The 21,094-nt window shown below is 46.0% G+C and overlaps 1 protein-coding gene across 2 annotated transcripts in view; it reads left to right on the top strand.

Annotated features, from left to right (window-relative positions):
- CngA (Cyclic nucleotide-gated ion channel subunit A) overlaps nucleotides 1-21,094 on the top strand; it is a 371,493-nt gene that overhangs the window by 64,715 nt on the left and 285,684 nt on the right. The gene's annotated exons all lie outside the window — the stretch shown is intronic.

The raw sequence follows: 21,094 nt of genomic DNA, 5'->3' as shown, positions 1-21,094 counted from the left end.
TATTATTATTATTGGCATCCCCTTTGAAACGGGGCGGCGATGAATAGTCACCTATCCTGCTTGATTTTGACCAGGCTTTGCTACATGTTGCCAACTACCCTTTTCCATATCTGATCTCCATGTTAACTTGAGTATTTAAAATCCATATCACTATATTGTACCATTACTTGCGCTTCCAGTGACCCCAGTTGTATGAATCTCTTCCATGCTTTTTTACCATTAACAATCGAAACTAAACGTCTCTTACTTGTCTCCATGGCTGACCAATTGATCCTTTCAACTTCTTTATTACCAACGCCTCTGGGATGTGGACATTCCATCCGGCTCTCACTGGGTGAACGTCTTGTAATTCCGTTACGATGTGCACAGCCGTTTCCGAGATTTTTTTGCAGCATACGCATGCCTCATCCTGCAGCGAACATTTGCTCTGGCATGTTTTTGTCTTCAGACAGCAAGCTCGCGACTCAAATAGCAGCGCACTGACTTTTGAGTTACCGTACATATTTTCCGTCCTGATTTCTTCATTTGCATAGGCACTGCTCCCTGGTGGTGGAAATGCAGAAGAAACGTGACGCCTTCTTTGTCTTTCTCCTCTTTCCCATTCTGCCTTTTTCTTCCTGCCATTGGCTTCGTTTGCGTTTTTTTACCTCGGCGCTGGTGTATGTGTTAGCTGCGTTGCGTCACTTCAAGAGGCTAGGCACAGGTCCGTGCGGGCGCACTATTCTTTGGTGTAGCATTAGCGCAATGGATGGGAAGTGCAACCGTCGACGGGAAATCTGTAGGTTGGTATTTCGGATAGTCGCTGGGCACTTCAGACTTCTTTTTTTCTTTCTCACTGTCAAAACTCAGCGCAACACAACCACGAAGTATTTCGCTTGTGTTGATGCTGGCCGGCGCTTGGATGCCCACTGCTTCTGATACGGATAAGCGCGACAAAGGGATGGCTTCCTCGGTGAAGACCAATCAAGTAAAATAAATTATGGGGGTATACGTGCCAAAACCACTTTCTGATTATGAGGCACGCGGTAGTGAAGGACTCCGGAAATTTCGACCACCTGGGGTTCTTGATAACGTTCACCTAAATCTAAGTACCCGGGTGTTTTCGCATTTCGCCCCGATCGAAATGCGGCCACCGTAGCTGGGATTTGATCCCGCGACCTCGTGCGGAGACGACCAATCGCGAACTACACTTACGCAAGAGAAGTTTTGTGAATAAGCATCCAGCAGCTCGTGTGATCTACCTCGTGACTTGTACACTCTCTTCTTTACTGAATAAAAGTCAGGAGCCTAATTCACAAGGCTTTCGCTTTGCTGCTTGCTCTTTGCCGGCCGGCTTTTACGTTTAAACGTTTTACGTTTTACGTTTACGTCTGAAATTACGTGCAAGATCACGATTGCCCGGCATTTGATCGTGCAAACAGTTCTAGAGTTATAACGTTTTTTTCTCAGAGTGCGAAACGAAAACCTAGAAATTGGGCAGTTATACTGAAGTCTCAAACCAGAGTGCTATAAAACCAGAAAGGAAAGGAAACGCATGCCTGAACTGTTAATATTCATTCCTGTCATCGACAGGCACAAACGGTGGTCTGTAGCAATTCTGTAGCAAGAATAAAAATGATTGTAGGGAGTTTTACAAATAGAGGACCCAAAGTTAAGGGACGCTATCGGCCGTAACGCAAAGAGAGTTGACGAGAACCCGGATGGGGTCTGGGTTTTTGAACATGCCGTGCCGCTTAGGTACGCTGTTTGTACGTCAGTAAATTTCATCGCGGTCGACCAAAGCCGAGTTCAAAAGGACTTTTTCCATGAAATTCTCGTAGCACCAAGAAGCTGCGGAAACGCGAATACATAGATGTGCTTGCACCTTTTCGAGAACGGAAACTACCAATAGAAACGGCGCTTTCCAATTAGCCTTGCATCAAAACACGGGCCACAATTATTCTTACTTTTGGTACAATAGACGAGAGAGGCGAGTTGACTGAACCCATTGACAGCGATTGTTGTTCATCAATATGCAGACTGCTTTACATATTGAGCGGAAATTAGGAACACGACACAAAGGTTTTCGTCTGTGAAACATAAAATTATTCTTTTTTGATCGGTGGGTTCGCGGATACCACGCTTCTGTTTTGACTGCTATGCTTGCGCGTGTTAAGACTTTAGGTTAGCGTTATGTTTGCGCTGAGAACAACCAATTGACACTGCCATGTGTGCGTTCAGCAGGGCAGGTGTTTCACGAGGCGGGCTTAGAAACTTGCACTCTGAGAGAGCAGTGCCTTTACGAACTGGAGTCATTATAGCTTTGCAAATTAGGCGTTGATTCTGCCGGCGAGAATGGTAATCCAGGTTTTCCTGTTGTTTTCGCACCAGCTTTGAGTTCCATGTCCTTGGCGTACTGACATCAACGTATACATTGCGAATATCACGTGTATGGAGAAGTCAATCATCGAATCTGGTCGGCATCGTCACCCCCCCCCCCCCACAAAAAAAAAAAAAAAAAATAAACTACGAGCTATAAGACCATGCACATAGTCATGCTGTATGCTCGGTCCGTGCGCTATATAGAGGATGATCCGGACGTTCGCGCAGCCCGTAGTGAGCCACGTGACCACTCAGGGCGAGTGTGGTTCATACTGTACACGTTCTTCTCACACTACTGGGGCAGTGTTACTGATAGACCGCTCTCAGGCATACTTTCACTTTTGCGCGGCAACATCATGCGTGGCTCCTCATTTAAGCGGTAGGCGTCCGGTATACTGGATTATAAAATTTAAACAATTAAGTTATTTTGTCTTACGTATCAGAACCGCGATCCGATTATGAGGCAAGCCGTAATGGGACAACCCAAATTAATTTTGACCATCTTGACTTCTTTAACGTGCACTCAATGTGCGGTACACAGGCATTCATGCATTTCGCCCCCACCGAAATGAGGCCGCCATGACCAGGATTCGATCCCGCGACTTCATATAAGTGTGAAGTGTGCCATGGCGGATGGCTCCGAAAGCTCATCGGCTGAGAATACGCCTCCTCGTCGTAGCAAAAGAAGGGAAACCGTTACTGCATATTGGTACTTTATAGTTCCTACTTCATGCCTTCGCAGTGCTTCCAACGCCGCCTTTATCTGGAACCATTGCCTACGAGACATGCCTGCCACTGATTGCAATATCAGTGATGGTAACAGCTTCAGTCGTTGAGACACCCCGCGCTAGGCCAAGGCGCTAGACCATAGTCTGGGAATTTTGGCTTAGATACTTTGGATTGTATTCAGGTGAGTTCTGCAAGTGTTGGAGATGACCGGTAGGCTGTACCATAGAAATACAATGAAGAGGACCCAGTACACGTTCAGCATGGAGTGTGTTAACACTGCCGAGGTCTTTCCTGCTAGGAACCTAAACATATGGCAAATACCCGTCATCGTTTTTTCACGTAGTTCACATGTGGGTTCCAGGAGAGGTTTCTCTCCATAACCGGCTGCATAACCGGCCGCGAAACCGGCTGTGCGCGGTTTCTGGGCCATATTTTGAGAGCGATCTGCGTTGGGGGCAGAATCTAAGTCGACAGCTTGTGGCTTTGTGCGCGCCAGGTGTTTTCGGCGCGCAGTTTGCGCTGAAGCGATAGACAGCGCGATGGTCACTTCGCTCGCTGCTGCTGGTTCGCATCCTCACGCCATCGTTTTCACCGCGAGTGTCCGCGGTTATCGAGCGTGTGATGTGTTCACGCTTTCTGTGTGCGCTGACATCATGCTTGTTAATTTAGTCGGCAAGCGAATGTTTACAAGTTGATACAACCGATGAGAGTACTATTCTTAGTTCGCACGGCCGCCTGCTAATTTGCTATCGCAATCGATGCTTCGCCTTTCGGGCGAAACTGCGATTTTTTTTTTTTACGGATTTGGGGCTTGGATTTATCTTTATAAACTATTAAAATAAGTTGTCTCACGATGCGGCAAGAAAGAAGCTTACTAACGTACAAATTACGTACCACGTTAACTTCTTTAACTATGCTAGTACGTGGTAATCGCTGATTTCTATACTGCCTTCATCGAGGGACGTAATGCCATGCCTCCATGAGCTTTGCGGAAAGCCAAAATGTTGCAAGACGACATCGCAGGCTAACTGCCACCTCGCGGCACGACCACTGTGGACGGCGCTTTTAGTCCGAAGTATCGCTACCCTCTTTTTCACCACGCGCGTGCACGTGTGAGCGTAATTAGGTGCCTTTAATATGATCCCCAACATTTTCTTGCCCCGCATCCCATTACTCGGCCTTTCTGAGCTGGAATGGCGAAAGCGTAATGGTCCTCGTAATTGAGTAACAACGCACTGAGCCATGCGACGCAACATGAATTGGCTGTTAACAAGTAATGCGAGCGTAAACGACCTCGTAGATGTGCGCGAGCGACATTATGGTTGAGACGCCCAAGTGTCGTCAGTGGCTTCTTACGCCTTCGACTGCTCTAGCGACGATTGCGTGATTCTGACATCTAGGGACTTTAGCGTTTTGATAAAAATGAAGTATGCAGACCCAACGCAAATTTTGACCACTTTTAATAATAATAATCGTCGTCGTCGTCGTCGACAGTTCCGCCCGTAATCTAGAAGCGGATCGCTGGTATCCGCTTCTTGCACCAGTCGTACGATACCCACCCCACGTCTTCGAAGTTATTTATTAGACAGGGTTGCATAATGTCTTACATAATGATTCTTTTCCCTCCCTCTGAATTTCTCTCGCGCATATACTTAAGGTGTGCACTGGTTTTAGTCACTAGTAGCAGATTAGCATGGCGTCGGCACACAAAACAGTGTTGGGCTACGACAAACTGATAAAGAGAGGCAGGCTTACATCTCCCCAATCGCTCACAGAGAGCCATCCACATCTATCTATCTATCTATCTATCTATCTATCTATCTATCTATCTATCTATCTATCTATCTATCTATCTATCTATCTATCTATCTATCTATCTATCTATCTATCTATCTATCTATCTATCTATCTATCTATCTATCTATCTATCTATCTATCTATCTATCTATCTATCTATCTATCTATCTATCTATCTATCTATCTATCTATCTATCTATCTATCTATCTATCTATCTATCTATCTATCTATCTATCTATCTATCTATCTATCTATCTATCTATCTATCTATCTATCTATCTATCTATCTATCTATCTATCTATCTATCTATCTATCTATCTATCTATCTATCTATCTATCTATCTATCTATCTATCTATCTATCTATCTATCTATCTATCTATCTATCTATCTATCTATCTATCTATCTATCTATCTATCTATCTATCTATCTATCTATCTATCTATCTATCTATCTATCTATCTATCTATCTATCTATCTATCTATCTATCTAATTTAATCTAATCGATCTATCTATCTAATTTAATCTAATCGATCTATCTATCTAATTTAATCTAATCGATCTATTTAGCGTTGGCAAGGGTGGCTGAAAAAACATTTCGAAGAGAACTCAGGGGACCAGTTCATAAATTTTAACCTTCACAAAACCAGTTAACGCTTAGTTACCTCATTAGAACACAAGTTCAGCCAAAGTGGTAAAGCAAGGAAGGCAGAAACCTGAACAGAAGCAGTTCGGCTAATTGTTAAACAGCAACGATAACACTCGAGCTATCGCACTGTGACTATAAACACAACGAATATCGCCAAGAACACATGTCTACTGTACATTTCTGTTTTTCCATTGCTGCTAATCTTTAACAGAAAAGTTTGTAAGAAGGCGATTTCATATTTTAAGCTAATTTAACCAGTCACTTACTTGGATACGCAAAGAGAGGCGTGCTAGACTTTCCGACATCGATGTACGGCCTTCTTGTGCTCCTACACGAAAATTTAATGCCTCGGAAGAAAAATGGACGTAAGAGGTGTTAAAAAAGGAAAGAACGTAGTAGGACCCGAGGAAATGCAACCAGCTTTTCGCCTTTATTCGAGCTGACAGCTCCGCGACATCCCAATGAACAGCGCGCCCGCGCCCTAGCCAGCCGCCGCCTGCTTCCTTTCCATGTCGGCTACCAGCGGTTTTCAATTTTACTGCCGTCAAAGCGACGACGTGATGTATGCTTCGTGGGCGGCGTTTATTGTTCTTTCAGCCAGCCACCCGTTTGAGGCATTGCGGCGGAGCGGTGTTTGCGCGAGCGACTATTCATTTTCATTTGCCATGCCTCATGGCTCCCCTGGGGGGAAGCGTGCCCAAAGGCACCCGGGTACTATGTCGGCACCACTGCGAGATCAGATGGGTTCCAATGAACAGCCGACGTGACGCGCTTAAACGGACCACGTTTGTTCCTGTCAGGGTTAATCGCAGTTCTTCTTCGTTCAATCTAAGTAGTCTGGCCCTAGCGGGCATTTTCCACTATTTAACGTGGCTGGCGGTGGGTTCGCCAGCAGCATGTCCCGCCTGACCAATTGCATGCAGTGTTGTGGAGGCTGTAGCCGCAATCATGCAATAAGGAGACGAAGCCTTACAGCTTGTACCGAACTCGCAATGCTTTTCATTAGAGCTTTCTGTTCGTTACTGGCTGCCACGCCGCCTTTCCAATAGTTTGATATCACAATTCGACAGTACCTGCTCTGGAACTGATCTGGCACACAAACGGCTAATCGAGGTCCTTGAAATTGTACCACTTGATCTAGATAGCGGTACCAACCTGCAGAAACCACTACGCTTAAAATTGGGGCCTGTAATGTTTTAAAGCTGCTCGAAATGTCAGCGCGTGTTCTCTGGCCGCTTAACGAACCTATAGGTACTAGTATGGCAGACAGTGCACGTGAGCCAATCAGGGGTTGTTTATACAGCTGCCAACAACTATGCGAAGTATGACACTTATCAGCTCGCATCTGACAGTAGTCGGCGCAGTGATTCACCGTTTTGTGAGTTTTATAGTTCTGCACGGGCCGGCCATTTTCTCTCGGCGTGCTGGCATACAACCAATGCGGCGAGCGCGGTGGTCAGGTATCTCTTGTGCCGCTGTAGCCATCTGACTTGCGAAAGTTCGCGACGTAACATGTGTGAAACTGACTTCGTGCTTTTATTGACAGCCGTGAGTGTCTCGGCTGACAAATGCAGCTCTCCCGGTGTCGCGCTTGCTATATACGCGTCTTGTCCATCGCGCCCCAGTGCTCACGGAAGGCTTTGATCTGATATTGCGCGGTAAGAAAATCCCACGCATTTGGCTTAAAGTTTGGGGCCGGATGTCTCGAAACCAGAGATATAAATGGTCTCAGGATCCCTACCATGTAAACAGGCGCTCGTAGCGTCTAAGCCGTAGTGTGGGACGTGTGTGCTCGTGTTTTATCACTGCGGCGTTTTCATATCTATCTATCTATCTATCTATCTATCTATCTATCTATCTATCTATCTATCTATCTATCTATCTATCTATCTATCTATCTATCTATCTATCTATCTATCTATCTATATATATATATATATATATATATATATATATATATATATATATATCGTTATACACAGACTCAACTAACGGTGGTCTGCTCCGATCCACCATCAGGTGTGAGGCGCGCTGCGCTCGTCCAAGAGGCGGGACGTGTGTCGAGTGAGCTGCGGAACAATACCTTGCAATGGGTGATGGTGTTTTAAATCATAGATCCTGGACCTCAAAGAGGTGCGACGTATTGCTCACGCATTTCTCTCGCAGTCAACACCACTCGCCACTAAATCGCCACTGAAGTTTATTTGCTTCACCGATGAGCGCTGGGTGATTGACGGAGGGGCAGCATCAATGCATCTCAAAGGCTTTAGCTTTCATCTGATACAAAGTTAATCAACTTGGTGGTCCCTAAGATTACCGGTAGCGCAAGAAGGAGCCGACAACAGCCCGCTCCGGGTATCGCGTTTCAATCGGTGAGTGCTGTACATTCTTCCCTTTCTGTCCAGCTCTTGTCGCCATTGCCCTTCTGTGCGCATGTAATTTACTGATTAATTAAATATTGAACCATGGGGTGTTATTGGCCAAAACTACGATCTGATTACGAGGCACGCCGTAGTGGGGGATTCCGGAAATTTTGACCACCTGGGGTTCTTTAACGTGCACCTAAATTTACGTACACGGGGGTTTTCGTATTTCACCCCCATCGAAATGCGGCCGCCGTGGCCGGGATTCGATTCCGCGGCCTCGTGTTTAGCAGCCCGACAGCACAGCCACTAAGCAACCACGGCGGGTTACGACATCGTAGAAAACGTAGTGTTTGTATGCGTTTTCTTAAACTCATCGCGCATGCCAATGCAGGGTCTTGAGCAGCCAAAGAATCCAGCAGTGGTACATGTAGGCCCTGTTAACTGAGGTCCAATCATATAAGTTAAAAGCAGTTTGCTTCCGGGTATTTCATTTCTTTTGTCGAAACACAAATATATGTTGACTGCTAATAAAAATAATACATAATATAAGAAGGATAGTTCAGCACGCGCTGACACCAACACATCATCACGAGAAAGAGAGAAAGAGAAGGGAAAAAGACAAAACAACAACGAAAGCGAGTTATTGTATACACAAAATCGCGCCTAATATTCTGAACGCATCTCAACACTAAAACAAGAAGTAATTCGCAACAATGAAAGCTATCACTTTATGGTCAGTAGCTATTGTTCCAGTATCGTTCCGCGGGGCAACGGGTCGTAGCCCAGCGCTATGTTTGCAGGGGCGAATAGAGAGAACCAGTTCGGCAATACGTGGCCGGTGTCATGGTGCAATGTACAACATGCACACGAGGCCGAGCTTGCACGAGTAATAGTTTCAGTATTCAGCCATTTACTATCGCCTGCGTAATCAAGCACTCAAGCTTGCGGATGAAATATCGGACCCAAAAAAACAGGAGAGAGCGAACGCGGCTGTTGCGGGTCCGCTTTAAGAAGAAACGAGGCCCTCATTCACAAAACATCTTGCACTATATTTCTATGCAATATAGAAGTATACGCAATCCCGATGCTATACAAGATATTAGCAAAGGCGGCCAGCCAAGTAAAGAGCCTTTACGGACTAATAATGTTTGTGAATTCGGCCCCTTATTTTTCTCAAAGGAATCTCGTAGTTTTTCGGTTATAGGGGGCTGAGTAGAAAAAGAGGGAGAGAACAAGGACATGCAATGTAGGAAGATCAGCCATATGACCCTCCGGTTTACTACCCTATGCGAATGGTAAGGGAAGGAGGAAAGGAAAGGGGAATAGAAGGAGGGAAAATAGGGAGAGAGGGAGAGACTTCGTGCGCGCTGTAGGAAGCACAGTACGGAACTCTCTTATTACTTTGTGAAGTCCGTCAGACATGGTGCCAACGCTTCCCCGATAGCGTCGTTCTGGCGGAGAAAAAAAATTACGCATGTGGTGCCAGACATCCTATATACCTGGTGGGCGTACGGCTAAGTAAACATTCAGTGAAGCGGATATTTCGCCATAGACTCGCGTCGGGAACCTTCATTATCGCGTGGTCGGGTCCACTGGGGCCGCTCAGAACAAGATGGAGTGGACGGGGCGGCCACATCCGGTGCCGCGATCACTTCTGGCGACGAGGAACTGGCGCGGCAGCGGCGGCCTGTGATTGGTCCTTCTCGTGCTAGCGAGGTAGCGATCCCGTTAAGTGCGTCGCCGGACGTCGCTGATCTGTTGTTGCGACAGCTTCCCAACCATGATTAACCCGTGCTCATCGGAGGCACACTCTTTTGACCTTTCGATACGTGAGGATTACGAGTGGTAAGGCGCGTTATGGCTGAACGTGGACGGTGTCACCTTCTGGTCCTTCTATTAATGCTCTGAACGCGAAACGCTTATTGACCTGAAGTCACGTGACCGTTATATGACGTCGGTAGTATTCGCGCGATCTTACGGACGCTCTACGTTGCTGCACCAATTGCATTCCCCACAGGGTGCCTGGAGAGAAGGCAGGTACAGGGTGTATCTTTTTACTGCGCTGCGCAAAAAATGTTGAGGTCGTGGTGACTTACCTAAGTTCTCTTCATAACTTTACTGTCTCGGAGTTCTACGGGAGCTTTCCTGGGGACCATTGTTTCGTTCAAGTTGTCTGTTGTCTGTATCAGCAGAAGTATTAGAACATCCATTGCTTTAGGCCATTAGCTACAGGGCCATAAACAGCCGAGGGGGGAGAACTAAACATCTGCACTAGCATAATAGGTAAAATAGGCTCATCGTTTTCTAAGTGCTGCATTCACAGCGTCAATTCCGACTTCACTGCATGCGTCGATTGCGCGGGACTAGAAATTATTGTCTAATAATATAAAATAGGCTATTGCTTCTTGTTTTTGAGAGCGAAGCTGTTTATGCTAGGGTTCCGTGGATATTCGTGTCCTTCAACAAAGCTGCGTGTGCAAAAACACAGCTGGCAAATTTGATGCAAGATCGCTTCATTCTGTGCGAAAGCTTATACGTCTCATCACTCAGATATGCATGTTCAGTAGATTATTTATCAATAGGCGCCATTTTCAAGATCAGTAGAATTTTAGATTGATAATTTTTTTTTTGCTCGCTTACGGGGGTATAAGCCATTGCTTAAGGGGGTACGAGCCATTCATTGTCTCATATGACGGACAAATTTCTCGTTGGATGTGCAAGAAATGCTTACGCATTTAATAACAGAGGTGATACGAGAATGTGTGTGTGTACCTACCGCCACTCTTGCTTATTGAGTACTATCCCCCAAAGTTATGACAATTGGTCGCTAAGATGACTCTATCATTACGCCGAGTTCTATTTACTTTTCATAATTTCATACATGGGTTTCTACGGGAGGGAAACGGACAGCCCCATGTTTGTCTGCTAGCATGAAACTCTAGTCCATCCAAGTTTCATTAAGCTAATCAACTAAGATGTATGCTCAATCGCAAGTTAGAAACAAAAGTGTTGTGTTTCATGCACTCCTTTGGACTGAGCCTCGGTCAATTAGTGTTTTATATCGTGCGCTCGTTTGGCTTTGCTGGCCAACCATGTTCACACCGTTGATTGGGGGCGAATTTGGGAGCACAACGAAACACTCTAAAAACTAAGAGAGTGCCGGGCACTCCCTTTGAGGGAGTAGCGGCTTGTCCCATATTTCACTCTCTTTTCGAGAGTAGATCGACCCTCTTTGAGAGAGAGTAGGTCAACTCCTGTTGACAGAGTTTTGTTACTCCGCCGCAAGGGATTGCTAGTACTCTTCTGCAGAGTGATAATACTCTTCCCACAGGGAGTGCTAGTACTCTTCCGCAGAGTGGTAATACTCTCACCGTAGGGGTAATGGCACTCCACCAGACCGAGTACTTCTACTCCCCCAAACAGAGTGCAACTACTCTTCCCAATACCCTCTTAGCGAAGTCCTGGCCACGCATGCAGGCAGGAAATCAGATCAAATTAGGGTCGCTGATACACCGTTCTCTAGGCGGCTCCTCAGACTCAGTGGCCCAATTCCAAGCGGCCTTCAGAATAGGCGTGAGCAATGTTATGCAGGATTTTAAAGTCATTTTTCCTGGCTATTTGCTGCCTACCATGAGTCGTGACGGCTCGTAATCGGCCTATGCGTATGTGTCCCGAACGCCACTGCGGAGAAAAAAAAGCTAATTCACATTTAATCCGCAAATATTTTCGCATATTTCACAATCAGGAGACACATAATCTAATTAGAACACAATAGTCGACGGAATCACACACTTATGGAGAACCACATTGCTCTATACATCACGTGGATTCGAACCCACGTACACTCGCATCTATACAATTCAAAGCACACATCCTAACCATTATACCACAAAGCCACCACGCTCAGTCGTGTTGTTTTAGAGCTTATATACATAACAAATGTATTTGAGGAATCGGCTGCGGTGGTTGGAGTTTCTCTGCAGTGTGCTGTGCTGTTGTGTACTGGAATACGTTTGCGTTTGCATCATTTCCATTCCTTGCTACGACTAACGGAGGAATACAACGTAGACGACGACGTGAGAACTATTCACGGCTTGTCGTCACCCCAGGAAAATAACAAATGTGCCGTTCAGCTCACGATCGAGTGCTTTTCCAGTCCATGCATTATATGTTCTCCGAAATTACGCGGGTACAAAGTATCGTGCCAACCATCCACGTATGTGAATTTAAGTCGCGCGTATACTGGTGAGCATTTCTGTTTATTTTTTCCGCCAGTTCCATTCGTATGTGGTCAACTGCGATGCCAGTACCAGGCATTTCGACGTGCCTCACGCTGCCGTGTAGGCGTTCTTTTCAGGTGCATTAGTTTAGAGTTTGGTTCAGTCCGCTGTGAGCTGTTGTCCTGCACTAGCAGCGGATCGTTAGCGTTTTGAAGAGCACGCATTCCAGCATTTGGAGACTGCTTATGCCGATAGCCGCGTCACATGCATTGGCACGCATGTTTAAATGAGTAATGTGTCCACTTGTTACGCGTGCACTGCTCGTATCCTGTGGCAGTGCTCGTTCTAAAAGCTTCGAAGACCATCTACATTCATACGTGTGTTCAATATATATGCACAGGATAGACTTGCCGGCTAGTTGGTTGAGCATTTTAGAAGTAACAGCGCAACACAAGGACGACGCAAAAACATGGACAACACCACGAAGCGCTGGTGTGGTCGATGCTTTTTTTCGTCCTGGTGTTAGCGCTGTTTCTTCTTCCACGATACACGCACACCACAGGTACGCGAAAGTTTAGGAGTATAGGGCGTTAACTTTGTTTTCCCCGTTTCCTCTCAGTGTCAATGGCACAATGCGTTGCCCGAAATAGCGCACGCTTACCCCCATATTCAGAAATGCATCATAACTTGAAGCCCATGCTTGACTTGATCTAAATGACGCAAGTCGTGAACGCACCAAAAGAAAGGCAGTGAGCGTCTGGGGGACGTTCGCACCAGGCGTCGTTTATATAAAGTCAAGCATGGGCTTTGTATTAATATACATTTCTGAATACGGGGGTTAGTCATCTACTTCTCACAGAAAATGTCGAAGAAACGCCCACCAAAACCAGGCACATTCGTAAACCTAACTAGGCAATACGAAGCTCCATAGAAAAAGAGTGGTATTAAAAGCTTTCAGTATTTTTCTTTACTCCAAAATGGTTGCGCTCTCGTGGTTTCAATGTACAGAGATGATGCAGCGTTAGCTAAAAAGCATGAATTTCCGAACTCCATGCCAAAATAAGCTTGTAAAATTATTGAGGTGCTAGAAACCAGGGTTTGTAGCGATCCTTGAAAACCCTTTATTTCTAAAATGCCATTTTCAAGGCATTGAAAAGCCTGGAATTTTTAGAAGTACTGGAAAGTCCTTAAATTTGTACACTTGGCTAGACATAGCAGACATTGCCAAGTGTTTTTTTTTCCTTCTGTGACATTCTTCGCATGTCACAGAGAATTGTCTGTGGAGGTAATAGAAGGAAAGCGACATCCTTAAAGTTCAAATTACAAAGGAGCTGCAGATACCAGTTTTAGGCACATGGAACCGGCGACAAATGTACTTGGAGGAGCAGAAGCAGGAAGCTCAACGGTTGAGGCATTCAAAGAAAAGCTGTGATGAGTAAATTGAGAGCTACAGACACAATAAAAGATCACCTTTCTCCGGTGCTGTGTTGTTCCGCGATCTTGAGCGCGCGCGCGCGCGGTGGAGAACTCCGAGTGAAAAAGTAGAGCGCTCGCTACGCGTTCCTTTGAACTGCGGCGGCCTGTTCTCTTAGAAGCAAAACGATGTGTTCTTTGCTCAGCGTGCATGAATGATACATTGCCATGTTCGGGGCCAGCCACCTACAGTTGAAGCAGAAGATCACGCTACGTTTTGTTCTCTATTGCCGCAAGAGTAGAACTACTCTCTCTCTCTGAAGGGGGAGAGTGAAAAGCACATTTCACTCTCTCCTTGGTGAGAGAGTGAACAATGCATTTCACTCTCCTCGACATTTTGCGAGAGTAAAACGACGCTTTGAAGAGTGAACCGGCCGCTTCACTCCTGCGATACCCTTCCTAGTTTTTAGAGTGAAGCTCCGCTGGCATTCCACCTTCACAGAGTGGATTGGCCCCCAATTTTTGCTATTTAAGTGATGTAGATATAGATCAGTGGAAGTGATGAATTGAATAAGAGCTGATGTTTGATGGGGCTATCAACCCTATAACTGACGTTATTTTCTATTGTTCTGTGCAGACAAAACGGCACATGTTTGCAATGAATGTTTCCCACATTCGCACAACTACTATATTGTTAGGTGGATAATGAAGTACAATAGTAGATGCAGTGTCATTGAAATGAACCACCGCGAAGACACTTTTGGATCAAAATATTGCGTCATGAGAGAAAAGGGATAAGAGTTAACTCAGCGAAACTCGCCGTCTTATTCAACGTGCTGAGTGATCTTACGACATCCGGCTAGTCTTGTCACTTACTCGATGCGACATAGACAAAAATAATCGATATGATTTTCAAGACGGCATCCCCACCTGATTTCTTTTTTCATCTTTTCTGGCTGACTACGACCCTTTAAGACTAACCTGCTTAGTATTCCGCAGTTTCTGAGTTTCCAAACTAGCTTAAGTTAGTATTTATGTCCCTGGTGTACTTTTATTGAGAGCCCACGGGCGAACAGCGGTACTTTTGCCTTACGACCTCTCAATTCGCAAAGATGGGCGACAACAGCACATGCAGCGATTTGAAGCTAAACTAGAGAGTGTCTCTGCTGCTCCTTTACCATGTCACGCTCAGTGCAAAAAGGTCGGTGCACTGTAAGATAAGTTACACCCTTAAAAGTGAAAAAGGGTGTAAATATGTCTGTAACCCACACCTTTAGGGTCTGAGTTATATAAATCACACCATAAGGGTGGGAGTTATAGACGCATTTACACCCTTTCTCACCTTTAAGGGTGTAAATTAGTTCACAGTGTGATAGGTGACGAGGAACAGAAAATTTGAAATATTTAAACTGCAAAACATTCAGAAAAAAGTAGGTAAAGAACTTAGGCATCGAGAAAAGATGTGTAGCTAATTCAGCGTGTGTCGTTGGGCTCAGGTCTCTGCGGTCGTTGAATCCCGAGTGCTGTCGTGTTTCTCTTCCTGATGGTAGCTGCAGTTGCGCCGTTTGCCGCCTAGCGAGTTGCTAATGAGTTTATCAGGGCGCCGAGACTCCTTCGCAAGTGGCGTGCCTAGTCTAGCTCGAATTCTCACCGTTTCGCAGCGATAATGGTGTTCGCACCGGGATCATTGCGAGAAAAGTGCAGTCCTAATGAATGGATTCATTTGCTTAACACGCTAGCGAGGAGAAAGGAGTCCCGAATGCAGCTCCGCTTCGGTGTCTCTGCAATTACCACTCCTTGCGTAAACGCCGATGTTTTGCGTATTTTATTCTATTTGTGCCGCGCTTCAATACGAAATTTGGGAGAAAAATTGTGTTCCATTTTCGACACGTGCCTCCATTCTCGGACGAACGTACTTATGCGCCGCTGTATTAAGTGACAGTGCAAATACTGCGAAGCTTCGATCAAATTAAATATCGTTGCAATTTGGCCTTGGTATTCTTGTGTAAACTGTAGTTAATATCAATAAAATGAGAGACAGGGAAGAGGATCGAGAGAAGAGTTTGTTTGTCTTTATTTCGAAAATGAAAGCTCCAGCTCATGGAAACTGCGAAACTTCATACAGTGCTGGCGCCATGATACGCTTTTCAGAATAAAGAACAAATGAAGCTTCAACACGAAGCGGCTCACGGCGTTAAGCGGCTCACATCGAATGCTGCAGCAGGCACAATTTTAAGTAAGATATTATAGGACCTGTCCTTGACATTGCAAATATTAGTTGTTTAGATGTTAACAATACCGCGAGACCATCGAGTGGTCATTCGATGATCGCCGTACGACAGAACGTCGCTGCAAAGGAGTCATACGTTTGTGTCCTTGCGCGTGGAACAATGTGCTCGGCTTTGCGACCGTCGTCTCTAGGAGTGCAGGGAAGGTACTGTTCCGCTAAATCATTGGTGAATATAAGTATTCTCGGCCATTTGACTGACAGCCATGAGAGCTTTTTAAGAATGAGTAAGCGAAAGTTACCTAACCATTGCAACCTTCAGCATATGGGGCACGCGCGCCTGATATCGGTTGCGTCGTAGCTGTAAGTATCACGGGGTGGTCGATATACTTCTGTGCAAACCCGTACGGCGTCCACATGCACTTTACAGCCTGTAAAATTTCTCGGCCATTTCTTATACGAAGCTAAGCTAGAAGTCGCCTTCTGCGACCCAATTGCCGCATCGTTAAGCACAACCGCAGCCGTTTATTGCATCACACTGCATTAGTGAATTCCAATTGTGAACCCTGGTGCAGCAAGGTGTTTGAAGTGTTTATAGCTACGACGGGCGTGCACCACATGTATATTTATTAAAATTTTTTTCTTCAAGTAATTGCGACGTTCCTCAGTATAGGTCTCTTCAACGAGAGACCCACGGGCACCGCCGTAATATGCGCTGGTCTGGTGTGAGCGTGAGCAAGCGTCTGCCTACAAACTTCTGCAAGGTACTACAGGACCCGCCTTCTGCTTCTGCCTGCTTCGAACTGTTCATAAAGAACGTATTCGCACTTCGCAACGTAAACAGCGGGGATATCGGCAGAGGCTAGTGGCTGTACGAAAACACGCCAGCCGGTGGACATACTTCGCAGGACGTTCGCGGTTGCATGCGATTCAACGGAGGAAGCGCTTAACACTGATAACTCTCGAGGGATAGGATACGTACATTCGTTGGAAGAGATGTCCGAGTTCAGCATCGCGATTCTCTGCATCCTATTGCCTGCTTGAGCAGGCTTCCTTTCCACAACGTGGAATAATTTTTGTGAGACCGGATATGGGAAGTCACGGTGACTGGTCACCGCAATGTATACGGTGGCTTACGGTTTTGCCAGGACCATTCGTCAAACCAACTGTCCGTGCCGGCGAGGATTTAAGACCGAAATACGGTGGTTTTCGGTAAAGTTGGGTCTCTGTAGACTTCGCAGCAGGAACTTCGGATAATGTGTGCCTCAGATTCGGGAAAGTTTTTGATGATCCGATTTTCGGCCACCTCCGGTCCGGTGCGCAAGCTCTGATGAACTCAGCTGCAATCCGATTTGCTGCTCCAAACTTCGTTGCACTTCTTGTCGGATAAGCTGTGACGGTGGCTCTGTTTGGAATGTTTTGGCTTTGATTTCTTTCGCATACTGGGTTCTGGCTTGTAGCACATCGCAGACCAGTAAAGATCAGCGAAAAATGTCGCCGGCTTTGCAGTTATTGATTGGTAGGTTGGCTAATGAATCAGGAACAAAAAAGGCACATGCCTTGCCATAAAAGATTGGGCGCCGTCTTGACGATAATCCTATCCAACTCGCTGAGAAGTGGGTGCTTGTGCATGGCGGCTTGCTTTCTTTTATTCCCCGCTCTGTACCCTTTGTAAATTTAGAAAATAAAATAAAAGATCAGAAAGCTAAAAAAAAATTGGCGACAAATTCGTCTATATCAGTTGAATCATACAGAAACACGAAAAAATTATAAAAAACGTATTGTAAGTTGGGGGGGATAGGGAAGGGGTCGTGTTGCCGTTTGCTACAGAGCCGCATTTGTTGATATCTCTCTCTCACAACTGTAGATTAGAACAGCATTCCCTGCGATAACTCCGCCATAACGAGATCATCTGGTCTTGTTGAAGAAATACCAGTACTTGGTGCTATGCTAATTGCTAATTTGCTTTACGAACCAATTCCTTATGTAGTGAATGAGTCTTTAAGACAACAAAGTGAAAGTGATCGCAAATTGACAAGACAATTAGTACTCCCCGTCTAGAGCCGAATCCATCTTATCTCTGCTTATTTCTTAATTTCATGGTTCAGCTTTCTGCATTCGCCTAAGGGAGCCTGGCTTTTTATGCTCTTCGGAGTCAGTGGAGGGCTTTGGGTCTACGCATGCGCAGTACCGTGGCTCCTCGTTTTTGTGTACATAAGCCGCTTGCGCCCCCTGATCTAAAAATCTCTATTGCGACGAACGCTATGCGCGAAGGCGAGCTTTCTTTTTCTTTTTTCTTTGCCCCGCATGTCCAGCGCCGCGGCGGACGTGGAAGCGCGGACGGCGTCACCTGGTGGCTTCCTCCTCTTTCCTCCTCATGCTTCCGCTGCACCCTCCTCCTCCGGTTTCCACGTCACGCTCTCTTCTCTCTCGCCGCATTTCATCCCTCGCTGCGCTCCGCGTTCATTGTTTCATCCTTCACCGTGCACGTTCGCTCGGTTACGCCGAGGTACAACGCCGAGGCATGCCGACACTCAACGCAGGATCGGGCGCCTAAGACCTGCTCTCTAAAAAGCTTTTATGACTCAACTTGCTCTGACAGCCACTTTCACTAGGTTGCATTAATTTTTTTCTGCTTTTTCTTTAGATGCCATGCTTAACGAATCAGACCACGCGTGCAAATGAAATTTACAATGTTCACACTTTCTTCGGATCACGATGAATGGCTGCCAGAAAACAGCTTTTATGTTGTGAATTATTACGCACAACTTTATCCTCTGACGTGTCATTTGAAATGTTCAAAAGAATCTTTTGACGGGTCGTTTCTTACGGTGACCAACGATACTCCGGCACATGAGCCTATCTATTGGAAACAGGACTGTCGTGATGCAATGTGCACCTCGGAAGAGTTATTTGGGATTAGAATCGATGGGTGCCGGCGAATAAAGATCCACAAACGGCATAGGCCTCGACATACATGTGAGCTACGGTTACTGCTTTAACTACAGACGGATATAGATTGAGGCTGGTTTGGAGATATTTCTCTACTTCAATCTCTTTGAAGAGTAGGCAGGATCCCGCTCCTAGCTTTGCATTTCCTGTCAAGTGTATATATTTTTTCACAACAGCAATTATTAATAATAATAATAATAATAATAATAATAATAATAATAATAATAATAATAATAATAATAATAATAATAATAATAATAATAATAATAATAATAATAATAATAATAATAGCTTAACGTGACCTCACAATTCTGTAAATTGGAGACAACTCAAATCAACGAATACGAGGGAGCAAGTATGTTTTGCGCGTTCTGACTAAAGGACCTCCTCAAGGAATAACTTCGTACTTAGTGTCTCAATATCTGTTTAGACCTTGGCTCTTCCTTTTCTCCAAAAACAACACCACAACCACCACCAACAGAAACGTCCTCGCAGAACCGTTTCGCTTACTATGCAACTCACGAGAATCCGTGACGTCAGTCGGACTTGAGAGCAATGTCGCAGAATATTTCTCGGTAAAGGTGACTGAAGAAAGCCGGAGGCTTTGTACGTGACCAGAAAGAGGGCGAACGCCGCTCACTTTGGGCAGAGCCATACTATAGTTCGTCAAAAAAAAAGACAAAGTAATGTCTATGCCTTTCTTTTGATGTCCACGTTTTCAAGACAAGCGCAGAAAGAACAGCCCCGAGGCGGGGGCGTATATGTAAAGCCCTCAAACAGAGGCGCAGAAGAAGGGAAAAGTTGTACTTCAAGTAAATCAGAAAAGCAAACTGAACCTGGCGCACAGCTGAAGCTGGAAGAAAGAAGGGTGCCTCAGTGCTAACAGTAGGAGGAGGGAAGGGGGCGGGTGTAAGGACGTTACGTGTAGAACTCAGTCAGAGGCATCAGCTTTTTGTTGGCGAATGGTGCGTCGAGGACGGGCTGATGGACGAGCGATGTTCTGCTGCTCACAGGACAGGAAGCTTGTAAAAGGAGAGGCCCCTCGAAAAGAAATGGCCTTGGATAACTGTGAGTGGGTGAAATAATAAAAAAAAAAGAAAGCAACGAAAAACGAGAACAAAAATATCCGAGAACACCTATAAGTAATTCTTATGAGTTGTGAATGCGAAAAACATTAATGTCCAACTGAACGCCGCTGAGCGGTCCTCCGAGTTTTGCGCCGTAAATAACGTTTGCGTTAATGCTCGTTCCGCCCGCCATGTATTGGGAGAGTTCATGACTGTGGTGAATTTCGGTGCCTGCGTTTTCGCTCCGCCTTCCTGCGTTCTTCGACTCCCTTACTTCGTCTGCGTTGTACTGCCGTGGACGGCCACGTTTCGATACCGCCCAGGTTGCGGTCGCCGCCGATGTAGATGCTTCGCACTCCACATAGCGACACGTGCTGCTCGAGCCGGGAACCACGAGCTCGCGTCACGAGCGCGCAAGCCACGCTCGTGAAGGAGCCCTTGTGACGTGGCGTCGCATCCAAGGGGAATTTATAGGTGCCGCCTTTTCGCTGTTGCAGACGCCGCCGGCATTTTCGCGCAATGGGCCACTTGACGTTTTCGCATCGAAAAAGTTATATAACGTTGTCGGACATGCTTTCTGGGTGATTCAAATGGTGTATCTTGCTTTGGATGAAACCGATAAACATCTTTTGAAATTAAGAACAGCCACGACTGGAACTTCTTGGACTTTCACGTAGATTCGCTTGGAATAATTGATGCTGGAACCATAGTTGTTTGTCAAAACAAGCAAATGGCTTCTGCGGAAGTCTTCCGCTGACCTGGCTAATCATGTTTGACGATTGTGGCGCAAATTATCGTCCACACGTGTTTTTTTTTAATTTATATATAGAAGGTATGGCAGCGTGACGACGATAACGGCAGCGCGATGACATTGCCGTGATGACAATGGCATGTCAACAGCTGCGCACCAGTCCTTCTTTCTGCGCTCGTTTGCTCGACTGAGGTCAGCCGATTCGCCTTAAACACAACATCAGAACATTCGCGCGCCACAAAGCTCTCGCGCGAGAGCACGTGCGTCGCGAAGAGCCAGTTGCCGCACGGCGACGAAGGCGCCCCGCAGCCCTCCTCCTCTTCCGTCTCCAATGCCGGCGCCTGCTTTCCTGAGAATGACGCCACTCGTGACGGAGGCGCCAGGGCGGGTTATTCGCTGAGCGCGGCGAGGACCGGTGAGCGAGTGATCTCTCCATCTCCGAGCTCCGGCGCTCCTCTTTCCTTCCATCCGGTCACATGTGACCAACGAACAGTGGTGAAAGAAATCTATTCGCATATAATAGAGAGCTTTTTCTCATCGAAAAACACACGCACGCACA

This window comes from Dermacentor albipictus, chromosome 3 (assembly GCF_038994185.2).
Source record: "Dermacentor albipictus isolate Rhodes 1998 colony chromosome 3, USDA_Dalb.pri_finalv2, whole genome shotgun sequence".
Taxonomy (NCBI): domain Eukaryota; kingdom Metazoa; phylum Arthropoda; class Arachnida; order Ixodida; family Ixodidae; genus Dermacentor; species Dermacentor albipictus.
Note: the sequence above shows the minus strand (reverse complement) of the source record. Positions and strands in the feature narration are given on the sequence as shown.